General features: G+C 42.0%; 1 long non-coding RNA gene across 3 annotated transcripts in view; it reads right to left on the bottom strand.

Annotated features, from left to right (window-relative positions):
- Positions 1-13,793, bottom strand: part of LOC138577058 (uncharacterized) — a 145,435-nt gene that overhangs the window by 52,624 nt on the left and 79,018 nt on the right. For 2 of the 3 annotated variants that reach the window (XR_011303969.1, XR_011303971.1), the window contains exons 3-4: positions 11,948-12,025; positions 1,599-9,473 (exon numbers count right to left, since the gene is read on the bottom strand). This is a non-coding gene — a long non-coding RNA (uncharacterized lncRNA). Of the gene's footprint in view, positions 1-1,598; positions 9,474-11,947; positions 12,026-13,793 lie in introns of those variants that run through there. The other variant, XR_011303970.1, reaches the window with a different exon arrangement.

A 13,793-nucleotide genomic window follows, 5' to 3' on the forward strand; every position in this document is an offset into this window, starting at 1 on the left:
ACAGTAGTGCACAATATGGAACTATGTAATCACAGGAACACTAATATTTTTCGTCAGTCAGTCATTGCTTTATTTCGGCATCAAAACCATAAAAGCAACAAGAACGAGAGCATACAAATATTAACAGCAATACAGCATAACAACAAACTGTAATATAAATTATAAAAACATTTACAATTTTTTTTTAAATGGCATTATTAGCAGTCAATAAGAACTGTTCATTACAATAATATGGTTCATTTTACGTAAGCAACAGTCAGCTTCAGGAGAACACTGCTTGCAGCCTTGGTTAATAAAAACAATTGAGGGCAAACGGCACCAATGAACTACTCACCATACTGATGTGTAAAATGACTAATCTAACTATTAGCCCCCATATCTTACTTCTTAGACTTATTCAGAATTCTTGTTCTTAGTAACCAAGCTATATGAATGTATCTAGATGTAGAAAATACAACACATTGTTTGTGGGACTGAGTTAGATAGAGCAAAGCCTCTCTTAAATGACTAATCCCTGCCGAATTTAGTACAAGTTTCAAATATCTTTTCCTAAAAGACAGAATTTTTTCATAAGTTAACAAAACATGTGTTACATTCTCGGTGGCACTTTCACACAATGGTCACAAAGTTGACCCACGGTCCTTCTATGACTGTGTGAGACTTGTGACTGGTAATATCCGCAGTCTAAAACCAAAGTATAGTGATCTTCCATACGCCGCAGAAATAATATCAATATATAGATTAGCACCATCCGACAATCTGTATTCAACATACTCGAAACCTGCATTTTGTTTTAGCACATTGCTTATTAATTCCTCTCTTAACAGGCAGCTAACAGCAGTGTTAAGCTTCCTTTTCCCTATTGTTATACAACTTCTTGGATCATCGCATAGATCTCTTAAGGTTCAAATCAGTTAGGCAATTCTTTACATAATTTGAGCACTTAGCACATTTTCCTCCATTCAGACTCATTACATGGAAAAGAGCCTCTCGACATGGTTCCAGACCTTCCTGGCTCCATAATCTCACCCAGTATCTAACAGGATTATATTTTGCCTGTGCTCCAGCTGGGCAAAGTATCAAGCTCAAGATGGATTGGAGATGCAGGAGTGCTCTGTGGTAACAGTAAGATTTTCTTAAGAAACTTCTGTTCACATACAAATAATTTTGGTAAATTAGTATGCCCCCAAACCTCTGAGCCATAGTAGGCTGCTCTCACTGATTGTTTTTGAAAGAGATCGAGAGCAGGGGAGATAACTCCGCTACCATGCTCCAGAAAGAAGGTGTTAGTGGCCCCATTATTTTGGATCATGCTGATAGCAGAGAGTTTTGTAAGTGATTTCAACCCGGCACTCTACCTAAGTCAATGCCTAGCGTGTGATGCACAGCTGGAACCCTTAATTATTTATTTATGTCTATAAGTTCTTTTATTACTGAATTATGTACCCTTATATCACGCCCCTCTCTTTGAATTCCCCGCCCCGGTCTCACTGAACCAGGAAGCAGGCTGTTTTACAAAGTTAAAAGATTTATTTTATGGATTTGCACAATATGTATAGATCACACTATTTAATATTTATACCATGATCACCAATGGGTGATGTTACAATCAACAATCTCTTTAATCAGAAGAAGTATGGATAGGAAAAATAATGCAGCATAGAATAAAACTTGTGTGTGGGTTCAATCAAAATGCAAGTGATACTCTTTCCCCCTGCACACTACTCAATCCCCCCAATATGCAACATAAAGAGATGGAAGGAGAGAAAACAGGTTTCAGGAATACAGAATTCAACAACACAGTATCAATCCCAATTTCCCCCCCCAGCAAACTCAGAGAGAAACAGGAATGACTGCAAATGGGTCAAACACCTTTGAATGTCGCTTTTGAATGTGGCTTTGAATGAATGGTTAAAAACACAGAAACATTGATTTAATTCACTGAATTGGTTTAAAAACTAGTGGGAGCCGCTTTGCATGGTTTCAGATAAACACTAGCAATGATTATTGAGTCACTAGCAGATTGAACACTTAATTCTGAGGTCGGATGCAAGGAACAGCTGTTTTACACGTGAAGAAATTGAGCCAAAAGAAAATTTGCGGCAAACTTTTCCATGCGCGAGAAGCGCAATTACGGAAAAACTAGAAGGAGTGGGAATGGGGTTTTGGAAAGCTGAGGATGTTAGCTTCAATTTGACACTTAAATTTCATTTCTAACATGCACAGTGAGGAAGTTATGAAGGTATTTGTGGAGGTCGGTTTTTTCAGAAAGAGTCAAAATTTGTAAAACAAGGTTGCGCTTTTAAAAAAAAATTACAAACAAGTTTCTTATACTAGGGAGTCAATGAAGCCACAAACTACACGACAGCACAGCCACCAACCCAGCGACGTCTCTGGATGGTTTCTACCTGATGAGACGCTTGTCTTTCTTCAGCAAATATATTAGCGCAAAGATGATTTTAACACTACTATTATCAAAGGACTATAGGGATGAGAGAAAGATTCAGGTAAGACAACGGATTATCTACAATGCAGTTCTGGATATAATAGAATGGGTTTGGATAGGATTACTTATTGATAAGATATTTGCTAGCGACAATCCCATGCTTAGGATACTCACAACCACTGTTTGGAATGGACCCGTCAGAGATCTGGTCAGGGATATTTTCTGGACTGGAATTCTGCTAGCACATCGGACTGGACTCAAGGCGCTCTGGTTTGGCACTCAGCACTGCACTCTGGACACTGCACAGCGAAATTGGACTGGATCTGACGGGTTGGTTCTGGTTCGCAGCTATCTGGTCATGGCTCTGCTCTATTGGCTTGGATCTCTGGATTTCTGGCAATAGTTTGGAGCAAGAAAGCAGCACAGCTCAGCCAGGCTGTTCTTTTTTTCTGTTCCCCTTGGAGGCCTGGGGTAAAATTGGTTTCAGGATTTTAAAAGGCCAAGCTGAGGAGGGTTCAGCTTTGGAAATGGGCCTTTCTGCTTTCAGAATTCTGGAGTCAGGAGTCTGGAGTCTTGGATATGGATTTCTCTTGCAAAGTGCTCTGCCAGAAATCAGTTGATGGGTGAATCTGTGTGTGTTTCTCTGGGTCCTAAGCTGTCTATATTTATGTATTTCCCTAAGGGGTGGCTAGGCTGAATTATACTAGGCACACCCTCTAGGAATCCTATTGGTTTGGGTCTGTCCTCTCCCCTGATTTGAGAAGAAAATCTGGTGTCATGATGATGCTGTATTTTACAATCGAGGGAGAACCTCCCCTTTGTTTCTGCACTGTAAATCTATTTTTTATATAAAGCATATTTACAATTTTACCAACTTGCTAGCAATAACATATTTACATCACATCTTTAGTAGAGCAAGTATTTATCCGAGTCCCATCTCGGTGAGAGCTTCGGTTCGGATTTGACTGTTTTTTAACGCTTTTGGTCGGGTACCCAATGTCAGATTTGTCCACATTTTTATACATATATGCGCATGACATCTGGGCATAATCCTGTGAAGTTTCATATTTCTAGCATCATCACAATTGCTACAAAACCACTGTTTCTGTAGTCATGTCCCTGAACATAGCACAGAGTTCTGAGTAGTTTCAAAATGTGACCAGAATTTTCATGTTAACAACACTATATTTTACAGATTTTTACAATTTTGCACAGTTCTCTGTCAGTCTTTTTCAAAAAGATACTTTCTTGTGGTTTAAGAATACACATATCTGTCTGGCCCGCCCCCAAAGTTTTAGTGGGCCAAGAGCAATCTCCGCCTCTCTTCCTCTGGCAGGAGTTTTCTGTTGACACTTGCATCCGCATATTCTTTTCAGTCCAGGAAACCCTTTGTCTCTTTCAGGGGCAGCAGAGCAAAGTCCCCTCCCCTTTTCATTAACATCTGACTGAGAGTTCCTGGGGAGGAGCGCAAGAGGAAGGTACCTTTTGTTTGGGTCACGCTGTGGAATTTTCCTTTGAAGTTCTGTGGCTGGCATCAGAGGTTACTTTACTCACTTTGTTTAAAATTGTCTTTGCTAAAATAAACTTTACATTTTCAAAAATAGACACATAGATCTCTAAGTCCAGCCTTTTTAAAACATAGAGATGAAATCGTGGCAACCTATATTGCTTTTGATGGCAAGTCACTTCTTTTCAACAGTTTGATTTCAATGTACAGGTTTAAACTGCCAGTGTACTTTAATGACAGCTTTGATACAGGCAGCCACCGGTACTGCGCCCATTTCTGACAGATTTTCCCAGGCAAGCACCCTTTTTAATGTGGATATTCTCTGATAGATTCTGCTTTTCCGGACATAGAGCGCTTATGTGGATTCCTTAAATAAGGTGATGGTTAACACCCAGCAAGGATGTTGGATCTTTACTGATGTTTGGGAACCATTATTCTGCAATTTCAACAGCTAAGGAAAAACAGATTTTAGAGCAATTCTGGTTTTCCTGGCAGGGAAGCACTGCCTTTTCAGGTAGTTCCATTTCCCTCTGTGGGCAGCCCAATGACGGGTTTTGGCAGTGCGGTCTCCTGTTCTACCACTGACACAGGCAAAGTAGATTGGCAGCCAATTTTCCAATTTCCTTGCGCACTTCTCAGAGGTTTTGTGCGCATAGGGCTTTTTTTCTGCCATTTTGTTGGTTCTGGTGAAAGCAGCACACAGTGATGTTGCAGGGCAGAGCCTAGTGGGTCAATACATCCCACAGTTTTCTATTTGCGAGGCCCAACTCCCCGATTCATGATACCTAATTCCCAGGTAATCAAAATTCCTAACTCCTTCAAGTGGGATGTTGTTAATTTTAAAAGAGACTTGCTTCAATTTATTTGGCCAAGAAGAAAAAGTCATAAATGTAGATGTTGCAATATTTAACTCCAAGTGTAACTCTCTGCACTTAGAAGAAAAAAATGATAACGCCTTTATGTGACTAGGAGGAGTTTTTGACATGATCACCGCAATCATCGGCATAGTAAAGTGCAGGGTATTTTGCTGGGTTCATTTTAGGACAGTCCTAGCACTCCATTAATCGAACATCAAGAATTTCCTGAACAGATATATTAAAAAGGAGGGGTGCCAGGACACATCACTGTCTCGCGCCCCTTTACACATCAAAAACTCTTAATTAATTCACCGAACTAGGCCGTGATGTACCCAAGCTTAGTTATGAGATACAATGCTAAAATTATTCGAATTAACTCTCTAGGAACATTGCAGGTTAAAAGGATTTACCAAAGATTATTTCTCGAAACTGAATCGAAAGAGGTTTTTCACTCTGAAAAAGTGACATACAACTTCGTTTTAAATAAAACGGTCTATTTCTGCTTCAAAAGTGATAATAAAAAGCATTAATCCACTGTGCCCCTGCCTTCGCTAACCCAGCCTGATGGGAGCTTATTATGTTATTGCTGTCTACTCAAACCTGGAGATGACCTAGGATCGCACTGGCAAATATTTTACCTGACCCATCCAACAGTGAGATTGGTCGGTAATTGGACGGCTGATCCCTTCCTCCTTTTATATAGAGAGGGATTATTACAGCTCGCCGCCATGAGTTTGGAATTAGGCCTGTTTTTAGAATGGCGTTAAACACCTTACAGAGAACTGGAGCCCACACATCTACCTCATCCTTAAAAAGATCAATAGTATTCCCCTGATTCCCCTTTAGATCCTTGTCAGTCACCAATTTCCAGAAAAGACTACTATTCCCTGTGTCAAGGGCATTCTGCAAAGCAAGCCATTTATCACGTACAACTTCCCCCTTTCTTCTTACAATTCGTTTTTTGTACTCCGCTCTCATGCAGCATAGGTTGATCTTGTCGACTCCAATGGTAGATTTAACACAAGAAATGATCTTTTCCTTGGCATTACACAGTCTTTGCCAAACCAGCCCGCTTTCGAAATGGCCCTGCTTTCTATGTTAGTTAAAGAAGTGGTGACATGACATTAATGGGCACTACAATTTCGAAATGCAACAGCACTTGAGAATTTGTGTCATCATCATTACAGATAGATGTGTTTCTCCCCTGGAGGAGAGACCGAGTTAATGCTAAAGTATACTGTACTAGTCCCGCAGGCAGGAGCCGACACTATCCTACCCAGGAATCAACATGATATGCATATTACAAATGAGAGTGTAATTACTTGCTTTCTGGCATAAAGAAAGTCCGATGGGGTGGGTGTCATGTGCGAATATATTTTTTGATTTAGGAAATAATCCAGGTTTGTGTATCCTTTCTTGTGGACAGCTTTTATTTGTCTAAACGTTGCCTTATTGTCATGCTAGATATTATCACTTTGCTTGTATGAGCTACCTAAGCAATGTATTAATGCATTTGTTAGAGGATAGGTTTTCCATGCGTACTTACACAAAATAAATTGGCAGTGTACAAATAATCGAAATCCTCTAATACTAGTTACTGCATTAGGCCACACAGTTACATCAATTAATGATCACTTGTTAGGCGCTTATACTGCAAGTAAATTATTTTTCAAAGCACCCACAGGGCAACAGGGAAGGGGCGTCGGAATGCGACAAATAAAAATACATACAAATATTATATACAGTGGAGGGGGAAAAAGGACGAACCTACTATGCCTTGGGTGTATTCAGAACGTGCAAGTGCAGAAGGGAGGGGAGATTGGGGATAGGTGCTGGGATGCCCGTGCTCCTGGGTGAGCAACAGGTGAAGTGCAAGGTATGGTAAGTGTGAGTCTCCAGGGCAGAGGGTGTGTCGAGGCAAGTGCTGAGGATAGACAGAAGCTGGGGGCGATTCGGTGTGGGAGGTCAGAGCGCAGAGGATGCATAAGGGCCCTGAACACCAATCAAGCAACTGTGAGATTAGCAGAGGAGAGAAGGGGGAAGGAGGAGGTAAAAAGGAAATTCTAGAAGAGCTTCGGGGATTTGAGAAAGTCCTCCTTAAGACGCAGTGGCAGGGGGAGGCCGTTTCTTAGAAGGGAGCCAGCTGAGGAAAGCGATCAACATCCTGCTCTCTGTTTAGCGAAACGCTTTAGACACAAAGAGTTGGAGCCAGAGGAACGCAGAGGTCTAGAGGGAGAATATTTAGTAAGCGAGAGTTGCAGATGGTGTGGTCCCCGGCTCCAGACACCCTTGTGGATGATACAGAGGGAGTTGAATTTAATCCGTGACGCAACCGGAAGCCAGTGAAGACTTTTTAGGGCAGGAGAGATACAGCCCCTGGGCTTGAGGCCAAGGATAAGTCTTGCTGCCCTTTTCTGGATTAGCTGCAAGGGTCACAGAGTGGAAGAAGGAAGATTCAGGAGGAGGCTATTCCAATAGTCAAGCCTAGAGAGAACCAGGGTTCGGGTAACATTGAGCTTCTGGGGGTAGATGAAAAAAGGTAGAATTCCTTGGAGAAGGAAGAGCTGGAAGTGGAACTTCTTGGCAATGTCCTGAGTGTGAGGGAGGAAGGAGAGCGAGGAGTCAAAGATGACTCTTTCTGGCTTCAGAAGACGGAGCAGGTGCAGAGCCCTTGGAGAAAGGCCAGAGTGAAGGGAAGAAGGCGGGAGCCGGGGTCCCAATGGGAAGGATCTCCATTTTGCTGGCATTGAGGCACAGATTATTGGAAGTGCACCAGGCCTGGATGGCAGATAGGCAGTCAGGGGTGATGGAAGGTGCAAGAGACTCAGCAGGAAGTTTGAAAAAGAGTTGTGTGTCGTCTGCATAACACTGGAAATTGGGGGAGAAGGAGGAGATGAGGAGTGCCAACTGAGTAAGATAGATGTTAAAGAGCCTAGGGGAGAGGATAGAACCCTGGTGGGACACCACAGGTGGAAAAGGAAGTAGGGGAGGAGAAGGTACCCAGGATGACTTGGGAAGAGCAGTCAGTTAGGAAGGAGGTCAGCCAGTCCAGTGCCCGATCTGAGATACCACGGGTATCATGAAGCCTTTTGTAGGAGGATGGAGTGTCAAAGGCAGAGGAGACATCAAGTAGGATGAGAACAGTTGGGGATTTGGAATCAAGGCATGCAAGCAGCAATTCTTCACGGGTGTTCAATGCTAGAACTGTAATTGCCATTTACCTTGAAAGCTCTAGATAATACAAATCATGAAATACTGCTCTCATGACTCACATAAACCTATGTGCAGGCCTCTCCACTAGCTTGCCTTTTAAAGGAATGGTCACAATCTGTGATTTTTCTCCACAAACCATTACACCCACTCTGCACTACATATATATGGGGCCTCATCATGATTTGGGCGGTGCGGGTTAAATGCAGCAGTATTACCATATACTGCTGCATTACTGCAATGTCCAACTATGAGGTGGGCGGAACGTTGGAGGATTCACCTCCAGCTATGAGCTGGAGGTAAATCCGCGGACTTTCTGCCCATTTTTGACAGAATTACTGCATCAGAATTACTGCGGCAGTAATTCCGCCAAAAATGCCCCATTGAGTCCTATGCACTAAATAAAGAATTGAGACTAACACTACCACCACCACTTGTAATGCGTCTGTAATACTGCCAGACCGAGTGGTGGTAATGTTAATACAGCTTGGTGGAATCTGGGCAGATTTACCGGCCAGATACCACCAACATTTTATTATTATTTTTTGGGGGGAGCATGAATTATATTTCTTATCACTGTAACCTGCACGTGTTCACCATGAATATCTTGTAATCACATTATTTTCGACAAGATCTCGCTAAGTGTGAATGCCTCATGCAGCAATACATTGTAGCAAATGCACCCCGGTTGGTGACGTATGCAGACGCTGGAGATAAACGTATTCTCAACTCATTTACACTGTAAAGTGATCAAGTATTGCCATGCAAATGCGTTAGACACTGTCCAGGAATGCGTATCAACGTTGACTTTCTCTGTGTATCCCCCCAACCAGATTTTTCAGTAATATCACTTCTAGAATAATTAAAGCTCTTGACAAGCAAATGTAATGCGAGGATTTGCAGTTAACATGTTATTGCAGAAATACACCACTGATATCAGAAAGCAGTCCGAGCAGCATAATAAAGTACCATGACATCATTTGTTTTGCATGTTGGAAACCACACTGCTCCAAAAATCGAAGACCAATTGAAAAATGTCTTTGGCGTATTTATGCAAATGTCTCTGAATCTGTAAAATTTCTGAAAAGTCCACCATGTTGCTCATGGGGGTATGCTTGGTGGTATTTTGGGGTATTATGCTTGTTGGTATTTTTTCTGTAATCCACAATACAGAGTGACGAGAACCAGTTTTAATTCTTTGGAACTGCAAATGTAGTGGGATGGAGTTTTCTTTTTTTCCTTATCACGATGGCCAACGCTTCACCTGTGTTTCGCAGCTGATGTATTGTTGCATGGCTGAAAATAATGTTGACAGTGGGGTCACACTGGCATCGGGCATCCATAATAATGACGGTCACCGTTTCGCCATTAGAAAGGGATACCGTCCAAAGGTTTCTGTAGTTCCCATTCTGTGTAACTTTAAGTGACACCAGCAAGTTGGCAATAAGTACTTCTAGTGGGAGAATAACACATTAGTATTTAGCCCATATACCTTGAGTCGCATGTTTTAACGCACTCAAACCTGCCTCTTGTTAATCTGTACTGGCTGCATAAATGCGGTTATGTTCACCTTGCTACACATTGCTTTTTTCCTACTGCATACTGCTACTGGAAAACAAAACTATAAGTCCCAGCATGCAATATCAAACATCATGACTGGCTCCTGGAGTTACGTATTTTAAATGGAAACTTGGCTGTGTGGAAGAAATCAGTCTCACAACTTAATTCTGATGATGGCAAACAGGTGATGTATTCATTGGCTTGCAAGTCAAGGAAGACAGCATAGCAATTCCTCTGACCAAAACCCACCTAACTAACCTATCCCTCCTTCCAGGTCTGGTATCTTTTATAGCCTCATGGTCACCTAATTCCAGAAGGATAAAGACAGCCTTCTCCTGGGTCTTCTGGCACGTTTATCCTGCCTCCCCAGGAACAATAGAGCAATTCGTAAACCTTTGAGTCCGTTGTCACTGTCCATGAATAAATGTGACATGACAATGATACAGTTCTGGTAGAACGTAGCCTAGGAGGGGGTGGCCAATACTTCCGGGAAAGTCCTTCTGGTCCTACCGTATTGGGCGTTGGTCGCGCGCTCACCGGCCCCAGCTTCTGGCATCACACAAATGTCTATTGTTTGTAGACTTGCCAGATCAGTTGGATGTGAGCCCCACCATAATACAGTAGACACAGTGGGAATGGAGCATAGCTGTACCTTGCTACTGTGCATACTTTGAGGACCCATAGTTGTCTTCTGCAGAGATGGGACAATGGGGGACTAATAAAGTCTTCTAACAGTAGAAAAGCTAAAGACACATTGGGCACAATGAAATAGGAATGGGGTATTCATGGCTGAAGTTCATATGGGAAGTTCCCAAGCATTCCTACAAAGTGACCCCCCACCCTCATTGTTTCCCTCAGTACTTATGTTTATTTATTATTAATAAAAGGACCCCTCTTCCACATCTTCTAGCTATGCACCTGTGCTTCATGGGAAGTGTTGCATGGACCAGAGAAAAGAGTGGCCATCATGATTGCCTCGTGTGGGACAAGAACTGAAGAGACACGTGTCAAAGGACCTATTCTTACCCAAGGAAATGGCATGGGGCTATATATTTCAGTAGGCCAGAGACTGCATGGACATATATTAGTAACATGCATGCTCTCACTTTGCAGACAGGGAATCCCCATAAATCACAAAGTAAACCATGGTGGCATATCTGCGCTCCCTGGCATATGTCAGATGGACCAGATTAGAGTGGTTTGATATGAAAATATCCCCAGGAAAATATCATGTGAAAATGTTGCTAGTAATAAGGTCGCCTACAAAGGTATTTTTAAATACACAAAAGTACGAGGCTGTGGCCCTAAATATGACCCAACCCTATAATGAAACCTCCCTGACTCTAATTACAAGTTTTATCCTACCTTGAACTCTCACAGAACTAACCCTTGAATGAATGTCATTTGCATATTACTGAATGCAAAATAAATAGAAAATGAACAGTGAACCCCATCACAGCTCGCCATAAATTACATAGCCCTTACCCAAACCCTTGCTGTAATACTAACCTTACCCTAAATGCAACTCTAACACTTACCTTAATGCTTACTTTACCCTAACCACTAGGTTTATCCTAACTGCTATTCTACACCAATATCATCAGCCCTTACAATTCTCTGTATCCCTTTTTTTAACATGTACCCAAACCCATACCAAAACACTTACCCTGCCACTTAATCTATCCTAATCACTAACCAAACCCAAACATATTTACTCAAATGCTAGCCCTACCCTTACCCTAACCCCTATCTTAACCCTAAACCTGGCAATCACAAGCCACTAAACCCGGTTCTATGTGATATTTTCACCGCACAAATATCGGCATACAAAAATTTCGCCATATTTTTGCGGCGAAAATAACACATGGACCCTGCGGGGGACACCCCTGCACCTAATATTTTTGACACCAAAAATATCGCCTATGGCCGTTCCCGACGACCATATGTACGGCGATATTTTTGGTGGCGAAAATATTACCTGATACCCTAAACCCTCCTTAACCCAAACAATTACCCAAGCAGCACTACATTTCTGGCTACTTTTCAGCTGCATTTTTGACTACGTTTTGCTTGGCAACTTTTTCACTGCAGAGGTACTTTCACCACGACTTTTTCACTGACTACATTTTTGTTGGATACATTTTTGTTGGATGCCATAAGAGCCACTATCACAGTGTTCTCCGGTTGCAACGAAATGAAGAGGGTCCAAGAGAAGATGGCACAATTATCTCACAATCAGAGGTGATGGGGGAATGCTTTCCAATAGGCCTTCACACTACCATGACAAAAATGAGAGCCTCTGCTGTTCTCAATTGTAAACCCATAAACAGATATCCCTAAGATACAAAGCAACAAAGAGTAACATACCTATACCACTTTAGATGTTTCTGAGGGGGCTGTGAAAGCATCTGACCTCCCACTCTTCTCTTGAATCACAGAAAAGATCTAGGAGAAAAAAAAAACATTGAAACATTTATTACACAAGAACATTAGATGGGAACACACTTTTACAGAGCCCAGACAATATCAAGGCAGATTTAAGTGAATTGATAACACCCAGTTGAAAAGCACCTGAAAAATGAACAGCAATGCACAGAACAACCTTGACCGGCACACATGCCTAGAGTGACATTTCTCATGGGGTAAGCAAACAACAATGGTCCAGGTCTTCTCTTCCGATGGATAACAAGTGAAATCAGGTGTGTGGCAAAGAAACTAAGCACAAGAGCTAAATGAATGGGACAATACGCAAGGACAAAATTTTATTGGTAAGTAGTTGGCAACCCGCCTTCGGACTACCCAGACAAATACCAGTGACATGCCTCCTGTCAATTGTAATGCCTGGGATGGACCTACCCAATTCCCAAAGCAACCCACTGGGACATGCCTGTGCTCCAAGAGATGGGGTGGAGGGTGCTGTGAGATCCCTTAATGTCCCAATCTCCTGTTGTGTCAGAGAGAAGAAAGGGGCCAAGAGAAAATATCACCATTATGACATCAGCAAATTTGATGGGGCAACACTTTTGTATTTATCTATCGAGCGCTTACGCCTAAGCACTGCACAATATAACTGGGCCTGGTGAGTACAGAGTGATATTGGAGCGATGCCGTATGAGAATTCGAAATGACTATATACTATTTTATATAAAGTGCAAAATAGCTGTGACCGGGAATGACGCGTTTAGTGGAATATGTTGGAGGGAACAGACACAGAAATTGCTGGCTAAGGCTCATGCATTGGTCAGGAAATAAAATGGGCCACGAGGCAACGTGGAAATAGAAATATAAAAAAAAATACTGCGAATGGAACATTACTTATGACTTCAAGTCATTGATGTATATTATAGTCACGTATCCATGGTCTTGCACAAAGACAGTAGGCACCTCTGTGGCGGCCCTTCTTTGCAAATGCTGCTGACCAGTGGTAACATTTTGACTGCAAGTGCAATATCGATTTCCTTGCACATCTCCCAAGACATCACTGGTGTGGCTACCTTTTGGTTGAACGCCACACGTGAGCAGCGATTTTTGTACCAGTGCGACATCTGTTGGGAAAACATGTAGTAGCGTCCCGGGTATCTTGACATGTGTGGTTTTGGGATATCCCATGACAATGCAAGACAGCATTTTTATAGGCGAAGCAAGTCCTGAAATAAAAAACGTTGGGCTTTTATAATACACAATTCTGTTGCACCAAAGAAAATCACATTACATTTAAAGAATGGGAAGATTATAGAAAAGAGCAAATCAGCCATTTCAAAAATGTTTAATCCTAATGAATGCAAACATGTATTTTTTTTGTAGCGGGTAAAAAGAACGAAGACGAGGAAGCTTGGTCCATGAGGCCATCCTTGCACTGTAAAATAAATTTTGAAAAATACCAGTTTACCTTTCGTGCTTGGACATTTGAAATTTCTGTCGTGGATAGCAGTGTGTTTCAGTAATAATTACATGTGTGAGTCAGTCGACTTTATAACCTGTGCTCAGGGCGTATGGATGGTGAAATATGGGTGCATACCGGATGGCAGTCCTTTGTTGTTTTCTTATTTGACTGTTCTGCATTTGACATACCAGGCAGTGTGAGGGGTCAGAAGCAGTGGCAACAAACTCGTCTTCAAAGCAAGATGACGGAGAGCAACACAGGGTCAAATCCTGCGTCCGCGCTTAGAAACCTCTTTGTTATTAAGCACATTATAAAAAAAAACAATTATAA

This window comes from Ambystoma mexicanum, chromosome 1p (assembly GCF_040938575.1).
Source record: "Ambystoma mexicanum isolate Mex_15411 chromosome 1p, UKY_AmexF1_1, whole genome shotgun sequence".
NCBI lineage: Eukaryota > Metazoa > Chordata > Amphibia > Caudata > Ambystomatidae > Ambystoma > Ambystoma mexicanum.